General features: G+C 39.9%; 1 long non-coding RNA gene across 1 annotated transcript; it reads right to left on the reverse strand.

Moving 5' to 3' along the window:
• Window positions 1–4,649: 4,649 nt before the first annotated feature.
• LOC135318581 (uncharacterized) lies at window positions 4,650–9,843 on the reverse strand. Its single transcript, XR_010376747.1, has 3 exons — window positions 9,470–9,843; window positions 8,477–8,607; window positions 4,650–4,785 (listed from the first exon to the last, which is right to left on the reverse strand). It is a non-coding gene; the product is annotated as an uncharacterized LOC135318581 (long non-coding RNA).

Genomic DNA, 9,843 nt, shown 5'->3' on the forward strand with positions numbered 1-9,843 from the left:
CAGGTAGGCAGGCTTGGTTAGCCCCAAGAAGCAACCCTAGAAACTCAAAGTTGTCAAGTTGGAACTGGGGGAAATCCCATCTGGGGATTTAGCATGTAGCATTTACCTCTAGACACTCAGTGTCTGTGAAGACTACACTTTCCCATGGCTTTCCACCTTTCAAACATGAGATCCCAGGTGATTGCGACAGCAAAAGGCCTTAAAAGATGTTTGTGTTCTCTGCCCTCTGAGCAAACTCACCTTCAAAAGGGGCTCAGGCTTCTCCAATGAAATGGCCACTCAGAGATTCAGATGAAGGGGCTGAACTAGCTACACCTGGGCCTCAGGGAGGAAACAGAAACCTAGCTTATGGGACTTAATAGTTACCTATGGAAACCTAATGTCTCGTAGCCAAATTAGAAGCCACCTCTCCTAGCTCCACATCTGCTCTCTATACTGTATCACGTTGGTCATTTAGGTATTCATGAAGAGCTTCTTCCACAAATCACCATCCCTGCCTTCAAGAGATGGAGAGTGTGCAGAAATGACCACTAGAGCTGACACTGAAACCTCTTTAATTGCAAGGGCCCTGTCTCCATGCCTAGAAGCTTCCCTTTTTACCAGATCCCAGGGAGAGTTACTGAAACAATTTATTCGTGCATTAATTCAGCAAGAGAATGGTGTTTTAAAACTACTCTGCATACTAACATGAATTGATTAAGTACCTACTATGCTTTTTAACAGGAAATATTAAGCACTATGCCATGTGCAGGGTATACAGACGTGAGAAGACATTGTCCCAGCCCTTAAGAGCTTCAGCCTAGGAGACACTGACATCCACATTACATGCCAGTGCTCCTCACATTACAGAGACTGTGAGAGACATCTGCATAGGGAGTGGCTGTGCATCGGCCAATGGAGGGCTCCAAGGAGGGGGAGAAACAGCTCTTCCTGGGAGAGTCAGGGAAGGCCTCATTGACAAGGTGACGTTAGAGCTGAGTCTTAAAAGATAAAGTATTAAAAGATGGTGTTTGCCAGACGGAAGGAAGTGGAAGAGGAAGGAAAGGAACTCCCACAGTGGGGGTTGGTGGTGGTAGGAATAATGTGAGCAAAAAGAATGCGGACCTGGAAAAGCCTAGTAATTGAGGGAACAGCAAGGAGCAGTGTGGGCAGAGCTGCAGGGCTGTGTGGCCATGTCACATGCTCTGGGTCCAAGCCCTTCCAGGAGGAAGACAGACCCGGGAGGCTGCCAGGCTGTGTTGTAACACACCGCAGCAAACAACAACAGGCCCTGTAGATACAGCTGCAGGCTCTTTTTTTCTAGGCCAGAGTCTGTGGGGAACAGTCAGTTCCACAGTTCCGATGGCAGCCTGGCTGGCCCCACCCACTCTCTTAGAAAACCACTCTGGTCAGTGCACTTGCCTTTCTCAGCATTTGGAAACACGTGTGCTTGCAATTTCCCTAAACATTGCTGCCTTTCAGAATTCAAAGATAATGTGAGCTATGGCTGCAGACACCTGGGTGTGGGATGAGCAGCCCTTTTCTAAAGCAGAGAGCAATTCTTTGCAAGGCCTGTCACCAAGGCTGGCTTCATGGCCATGTGACCTGTGCTTGGTTTAGTGCTCTGTTGTCACAGTCTTGAAAGTCTTAATTTTTTTCACAAGGGGTCCCACATTTTCATTTTGTGATGGGACCTGCAAATTATTTTCCAGTCCTACCCGTCACTGTGAGTGATCCTGCTCCAACCATATCTCATTTTTAATACACTTGGCATTCACCTGGTTTATTCACATGCATTGTATCACTTGATTCTCACAATGACAATGTAGGGTAGGCCAGTGTTACCAGCCCTATCTATTAGTCGAGAAAACTGAAGGTTGGCAACCTTCTCCAGGTGGCACAGCTAGGAAGTGCCAGTTTGTACTTGAACTCAGCCCACCCAAGCCCTATTCCACCTGCTGCAGAACTACCTCCATGTTGGTTGTAAAATCTTTTCAAAGGCAGATTTGTACATGAAGGATATACTGTTTTAAGGGCCAACACCAGATTCAATGGATATCTGTCATTTCATGGCTGCCTCTTTTAAGCAGTTTTTCGCCAGTTTTGAAAATTTTTCAGCCATTATACATTCAAGTACTGTTTCTGTATCTTTTCCTCTTTCCTTCTGGGCCCCCAGTTGAAACATATATGAGACTTTCTCACTATATTCTTATCGTCTGTATTTTCTATCTTTTGAACTTCTATGCATTGTTCTGAAAGTTTCTTCTGACTCTTTTTCAGTTCACTAATTCTCTCCAGCTTTTAAAAAAATTCTCCTCTGAAACCTATCCATTGAGCTATTAAATTTGGTTATTCTATTTTTTTTTTTAAGTTCTAGAATTTCTATTTGGTTCTTTTTCAGATCTGCTATATCACTTCTTATATCTCTTAGTGCCCTGCTATAAGTTTCAAGCTTGGCTTTGCTCTTTTTAAACACAGTAAGTATAGTTGTTTTATGGTCTGTGTCCCTGGAGAGGACACAATCTGGGGTCCCTGCTGGTCCACTTCCATTATCAGTTTTTACTACTGGTTCTTGCTCATGTTGTTTTATCTCCTCGTGTGCCTAGTTATGTTTTGGACATTGTATTTGAAAAATCATTTGAGGCAACGATGAAAATATCTTCCACTAGAAAGGATTTCCATTTGTTTCCATAGGCATCCTGGGACACTAGGAAGCTAGGATCTCCTTAAGCCAATTTCAGGGTTTCTGATTTTCTGAGCCTCTCTGAAGACTTGAAGCTAGACCAGGGTCTGTGGGAGGGTTTCTTTATTTTTGGATCCCCCTTACCAATGCTACAGTTCTTTGAGGTCCCTGTTGAAGATGGGGAGGTTTTTTTCAGTTATATATTGTTTCATAGCAAACTGTCCCCAAATTTAGCAGCTTAAAACAGATGTCAGCAGACTTTTTCTTAAAGGGACAGATGGTAAATATTTTAGGCCTGCAGGCCATATAGTCTCTGTCACAATGACTCAACTCTGTCATTGTAGTACAAAACAGTCATAGACAATGTGAAAATGAATGGCCTAGCTATATTACAATGAAACTTTATTTATAAAAACAGCCATCCTCAACCTGATAAAGGGCCACTACAAAAACCCCACAACTAATCCCATACCTAATGGTGAGAGACTGGATACTGCCCTCAGAAAATAAGACAAGGAACAAGATAAGGATGTCCACTCTTGCCACTTCTATTTAATATTGTACTGGAGGTTCTAGCCAAGGCAATTAATTAGTCAAGAAATAAAAGTTAAAAGGCATTATGGTGCAGCCACTGTGGGAAACAATATGGAGGTTCCTCAAAAAACTAAAAATAGAACTACAATATGATCCAACAATTCCACTCCCGAATATATATCTGAAGAAAATGAAGACACGAATTCAAAAAGATGCATGCACCCCAATGTTCATAGCGGCATTATTTACAATAGGCAAGATGTAGAAGCAATGTAAGTATCCATCAACAAATGAATGAAGATGTGGTATATATATACAATGGAACATTACTCAGCAATAAAAAAAGAATGAAATTCTGCCATTTGCAACAACATGGATGGACCTAGAGAGTATTATGCATAGTGAAATAAGTCAGTCAGAGAAAGACAAATACTCTACATTATCACTTATATGTGTAATCTAAAAAATGTAACAAGTGAATGTATATAACAGAACAGAAATAGACTCACAGACATGGAGAACAAACTAGTGGTTACCAGTGAGGAGAGGAAAGGGGAGAAGGGCACAACATGGGTATGGGACTAAGAGATACATACTACTATGTATAAAATAGGTAAGCAACAAGGATGTATAGTACAGCAGAGAGAAATATAGCCATTATTTTGTAATAACTTTAGATGGACTATAACCTATAAAAATATTTAATCACTATATTGTACACCTCAAATTAAAATTAACATAATATTGTAAATCAACTTACTTCAATCACACACACACACACAGAGGCATCAGATTAGAAAGGAAAAAGTAAAACTATATCTACTCACAGATAACATGATCTTGTCTATAGACTGTCCTAAAGAATCCACTAAAAAGCTGTTAAAAGTAATTAATGAATTCAGCAAGGTTGCAAGATACAAGATCAATAACAAATATCAATTGTATTTTATATATTTGCAATGAACAATCCAAAAATAAAATTAAGAAAAATTTTCCATTCATAATAGCATCAAAAAGAATAAAATACTTGGGGATAAATTTAACAAAAGAAGTGCCAAACCTACACTCTGAAAACTGCGAAATTTTGCTGAAAGAAGTTAAAGACCTAAATAACTGGAAAAACATCCTATGTATCAAAAGACTTTAAACATTGTTAAGATGGTGATACTCCCCAAATTGATCTATACATTCAATGCAATCCCATCAAAGTCCCAGCTGACTTTATAGAAATTGACAAGCAGATTCTAAAATTCATATGGAATTTGCAAGGGACCCAGAATAACCAAAACAATATTTAAAAAGAAAAACAAAGTAGGAAGACTCACATTTTCTGATTCCAAAACTTACTGCAAAACAACAGTAATCAACATTTTGTACTGGTACAAAGATAGACACATCCTTGACAATGAAATATCTTAGATCAATGAAATAGAATTGAAAGTCCAGAAGTAAACCTGTACACCTGTAGTCAACTGATTTTCCACAAAGGTATGAAGTATTGGTAAGTATGCGGAGACATTGAAACCCCTGTGCATTGCTGGTGGGAATGTAAAATCATATGGCCTCTGCAGAAAATAGTTTGGCACTTCCTAAAATGTTAAAAAAAAATTACCATAAGACCCAGCAATTCCACCTGTAGTATATACCCAAAGGAACTGAAAGTAAGGACTCAAACAGATATTAGTACACCAATATATATATCAGCATTATTCATAATAGACAAAAGGTGAAAATAACCCAAATGTCTATCAACTGATGAATAGATAAACTAGGATGTGGTATATCCATAAGATGGAACATTATTTGGCTATAAAAAGGAATGAAGTACTGACAGATGCTATAGTATGGATCAACCTCGAAAGCATTACACTAAATAAAAAAAGCCAGTGACAAAAGACTGCATATTATATGATTCCATTCATATGAAATGTCCAGATCAGGGAAGATAAGACAGGAAGTAGATTAGAGATTGCTTAGAACTGGGAGTGTAGGGGAAGGAAGGACAGGAAGATAATAGGTAAAGGGTATGGGTTTATTTCTGAGGTGATGAAAATGTTCTAAAGTTGGCTGTGGTGGTGGTTGCACACATCTGTGAATATATTAAACCACTCAGTTGCATGATTGGGCTTCTAAACATGGTGGCTGGCTTTCGCCAATGGGCAAATGTGGAGATTGTCAGTCCTTCTTAAGGTTTAGGCCTGGAAATGACAGTGTCATTTCCACCATGTTCTGCTGGTTAAAGCAGGTCACAGGCCAGCCCAGATTAAAAGGGAAGGGAACCAATCATAGTGTGACTATTGAGATACACAGTTCATTGGGGCCCACCAAAGTAACAATCTATCCTAATCTGCCCTCTATCCCCTAATAACCTACTTCCTCCCCCATGCAAAATACACTTACTACCCCTTAAAACCCCCCAAATCTCACCCAACTACAGTACCAGGATTGAGCTGGAAGTCCATAATTTCATCATCTAAACCAAGTCCAGGTATGAGTAAGGTTTCTCAAGTGATACTTCTCTGAATCTGATGACTTTTGAACTAGAGACTAGTTATCTTCCCCCTACGGGAAATGGTGAAGCAGAGAAAGGGAAATCTCAGTAGATACTCTGGTTCAAAAAGGAGGAAATGGCCAACACACAGCAGCCACAGGCCCATGCAATTCTGAAATCTAGTTGGGCACATGTCACCAATTCCTTGGTTAGGTCCCAGTTCTTAGGGAAGTAGGACTTCTTTTGTGGCAACTGGCTTCCCCCAGAGCCAAAATATGGAAAGTGCCTTCTTAAGGCTAGAACCAGGCCCGGTGCAACATCACTTCCACCACATTCTATTGGGTAAAGTGGATCACAGGGCCTGTCCAGGGTGAAGAGTAGTACACAGGGCATGAATACCTATAGTCATGGTTCACTGAGGGTCATCAAAGTAATACTCTACCACAGGGTGGTTCATCAGCCTCCAACCCTGGTGGGCCCTGAGCTCCAATTGTGAACCCCTAGTCCTGAGAAACTTTCAAAAGCACAACTCAGCCTCTCCAATGCCTCAGACTGGCAAATGCCTTTGGGTCAAAGAGGCCCCAAGTGCTGGACTCACTTCTCTGGTAGAGTTGCCAGATTTAGCAAACAAAAATACAGGACACTAAGTTAAGTTTGACTTTCAAATAAACAACAAATTATTTCTTAGTATTACTATGCCCTAAATATTGCATGGGCGTACTTATGCTAAAAAATAATTTGTTATTCATCTGAAATTCAAATTGAACTGGGAGTCCTGTATTTTATCTGGCAACTCTAATCTCTCTGGATGCTTATCTTTTCATATGTCTTCGTCTAGTAACTCCTCACTACCTTGTTAGATTTTTTGATGCTTTTAAGATTCAAAAATATTTGTCTAACATATATAGTTGTCTTTGATGAGAGGATTGGTCCAAGTTCTAAGTGGCCTTTCTATATTTGGAAAAATCCTTTATGAATTTTGCCTCTCAACCTGGAAGTCAGAATTCAAATTCCCAGCCTCCCTTGCAGCTAAATCATAGATATGTGACCAAGTTCTACCAATTTCACACTCAAGGGAGACTTCAATTTGAAAGTACAGGACAGGAGGTTTGGTGAGTGGCTCCCAGTTTTCATTGGGCAAGTGGCTATAAAAAATTCCATTTTTTTAAAATGAGGCAAATCTATATATACTATAGCAGAGATTGTTAGTCATCCCCCAATACCCATTCTCCTCTTTTCTGACTTTTGAACTGGGTATATGGCTATCTGGAACAAAGAATTTGTTTCCCAGCCTCCTTTGCAGCTAGATGTGTCCCTGTGTTCTGACCAATGGGAACTAAACAGAAATGTCACAGAAAGTGTCCTTGATGGGAAGAAAGAGGTCCCTCTCTTTTCTTTTCCTCTTTCTGTTGGCCAGATCCAGATGTAATGTCTGGAGCTCAGACAGCCATATTGGACCATGATGTAAAAGCCCCATATTGAGGATGGCATAGCGAAAGACAGAAGGAATCTGGGTCCTTGATAGTTGTGCAAGTATTGCCTGACTACTTATCTCTGGAATTCATTAATGAGAGAGAAATCAATGTCTTTTGCAAGGCACTGATATTTTTAATTTTCTGTCACTTGCAGCTGAGCTTACATTGTTAAATGAAAAAAGTAAGGTGCAAAGCAATGTGTAGAGTATAGTACTACTGTACCATAAATTTGGAAAGATTTTCAGATAGGTATATCTATATTTGTATATAAGTAGCCTTTTCCAATATGGTCTACTGTTTGAATTTTTTTCTATGTGCAAATATTACTTAATTAATACTAACTTTGAAAAATCAAAAAAATTTTTTCTTTTTATTTCCAGCTTTACTGAGGCATGATAAACAGGACACACTGAAAGTACACAATCTGATAAATCTTGACATATGTATACACCCATGAAACCAACACCACAGTTAGGATAATGAACACACCCATTACCCCAGAAGTTTCCTCAAGCACATTTATATGCTCCTAATCTCTAGCCAATCACTGATCTGCTTTCTTTTTAAAAAATTAAAACTTAATTAATAATTTTAAATGATTTATATTTTTAAACCATAGTAGTTTGGTGAAACTATGGTTGATTTTCCTCCTTTTTCTACTTTTCCATATTTTTAGGTTTCTAACCATATTTACATGCAAAGTAAAATTGCCCCAGGCAATAAAAAATGTATGCTTTAAATATTTTTGCTTTGTAGATATGCTTATCCTTTAATCCCCAGGACCTCCAAGATCAATATACTGAACATCCACTTTGGACTACAAATCCACTCAACAATAGATATTGAATACCTACTATCTCTCAGGCACTGTTCTAGGTAAACAAGACAGACAAAATGCCTTTGTTAATGGAGCTGAGGTTCCTACAGGGTAGAGAGTCAACAAGTAGACAAACAAATAAAATACTTTCAGATGGGACTTGCTGCTATAAAGAAAAGTAAAACAGGTTAAGGAGATAAAAAGTATTGAGGTCATCAGTAGAGAAGGTGGGGAGGAAAGACCTCTGAGGAGGTGACACAGTGCTGAGAACTGAATCATGAGAAGGAAACAGTTATGGAAATTTTGAGAGGACAAGAATTCCAGGAAAGAAGCCCAGAACATGCGGGAAACAGAGAGAGGGTCAGAGCGGCTGAGGAGAAGTGTGGGGGCGGGGGAGTGGTTCCAGAAGAGGTTGGAGAGGTGGGCATGTCTGTGCTGCAGTGAGAGACCACTACACACCTAAGCAGAACTGCTAAAATTAAAAAGACCAACAATACCAAGAGCCAGTAGAGATGTGAAACAACTGGAACTTTCATCCTTTCCCGGTGGGACCATACAGCCACTTTGGAATACAGTTTGGCAGTTTCTCTTGAAGTTAAACGTACACTTGCCATACAGCTCAGCAATCCTGCTTCCAAGAGAAACCAAAATGTGTGTTGACAAAAAGAGTTGTACAGGAGTGTTCATAGCAACTTTTCATAATAGCCTGAAATTACAAACCACCAAAATCTCTATTAACAAGAGAAGGGATAAACAAATAGTGATATAGCCATATGATGGAATACAATACAGCAATAAAAAGGAAAACACTACTAATACATGCAAAAATGTGGACAAATCTCAAAATGATGATGTTGAGCAAAAGAAGCCAGATGCAGAAGAGTACATTCTGTGTGATTCCATGTATCTGAAATTCTAGGAAATACCAATCTAATCCAAAATGACAGAAAACAGATTAGGGGCTGTTCAGGCCAGGTGGGGATTGATTGCAAAAAAGAACAAGGAAATTTTCGAGGGAAGGAAATGATCTATATCGTCATAGAGGCTACGCAAGCAAACACATTTGTCAAAACCCATCAAACTGTACACTTAAATGGGTGCCTTGTATGGTTATGTAAATTATGCCTCAGCAAAGTTGATCGAAAACACACGCCATGTGTGTGCTTATTTACTAGTCTGGTACATTGTCTGTCTGTTTCTCCCTGTATCTGTTAGGAATTAGCTTGCAAATCATTTCTAATCAGCTTACTTGTTTTTCTCCCTCTACTCTTAACCCCAAAAATGAGTTAAATCTGTCACCCAGAATTTCTCTTTTAAGGCTGACTCCATCACTTTCAGCACTCCACACAAAATGTTTATCCTCATTTTATAGAGAACAGAGATCCCACATGGTTAAGTCAGAGGGAGTGCTTTCCCTGGACGCTTCCTTGGTGGATTTGGGGGAGCCCCTTAAAGCCCCCTAAGTGTATCTTTCCTCTGCTGGATGATACCTGAAATTCATGAGTCCAAGTGTTATCCTTTTCACGTTGGGCTTCAGGCGCCTGCAATGGGAGATGGCACCAATCTTGCTGACTCGGTGAATGAAGAGGAACCCTTGCAGCTGAGTGTTCTGTTCAACAATCAGGCCCACGAGGACTGGGGACACAGAGAGGAGTGACAATGCAGTTGGAGCACTCACAGTCTCTGAAGACTCAGCCAGGAACTTGTTCTGAAACACAGACTCTCAGGTCCCTGGGGATTCTTATTTGGGTAGGGCATTGTTAACAAACTCCCAGGTGGTCCCCTGCAGACCATCTTCAAGACGCAATTGTTGGGATAGAAGGAAGACCGAAATCATTTAGAATAAGAAACAGCTGAAATTGTT

The sequence above is a fragment of the Camelus dromedarius genome, chromosome 19 (genome assembly GCF_036321535.1).
Source record: "Camelus dromedarius isolate mCamDro1 chromosome 19, mCamDro1.pat, whole genome shotgun sequence".
Lineage (NCBI taxonomy): Eukaryota > Metazoa > Chordata > Mammalia > Artiodactyla > Camelidae > Camelus > Camelus dromedarius.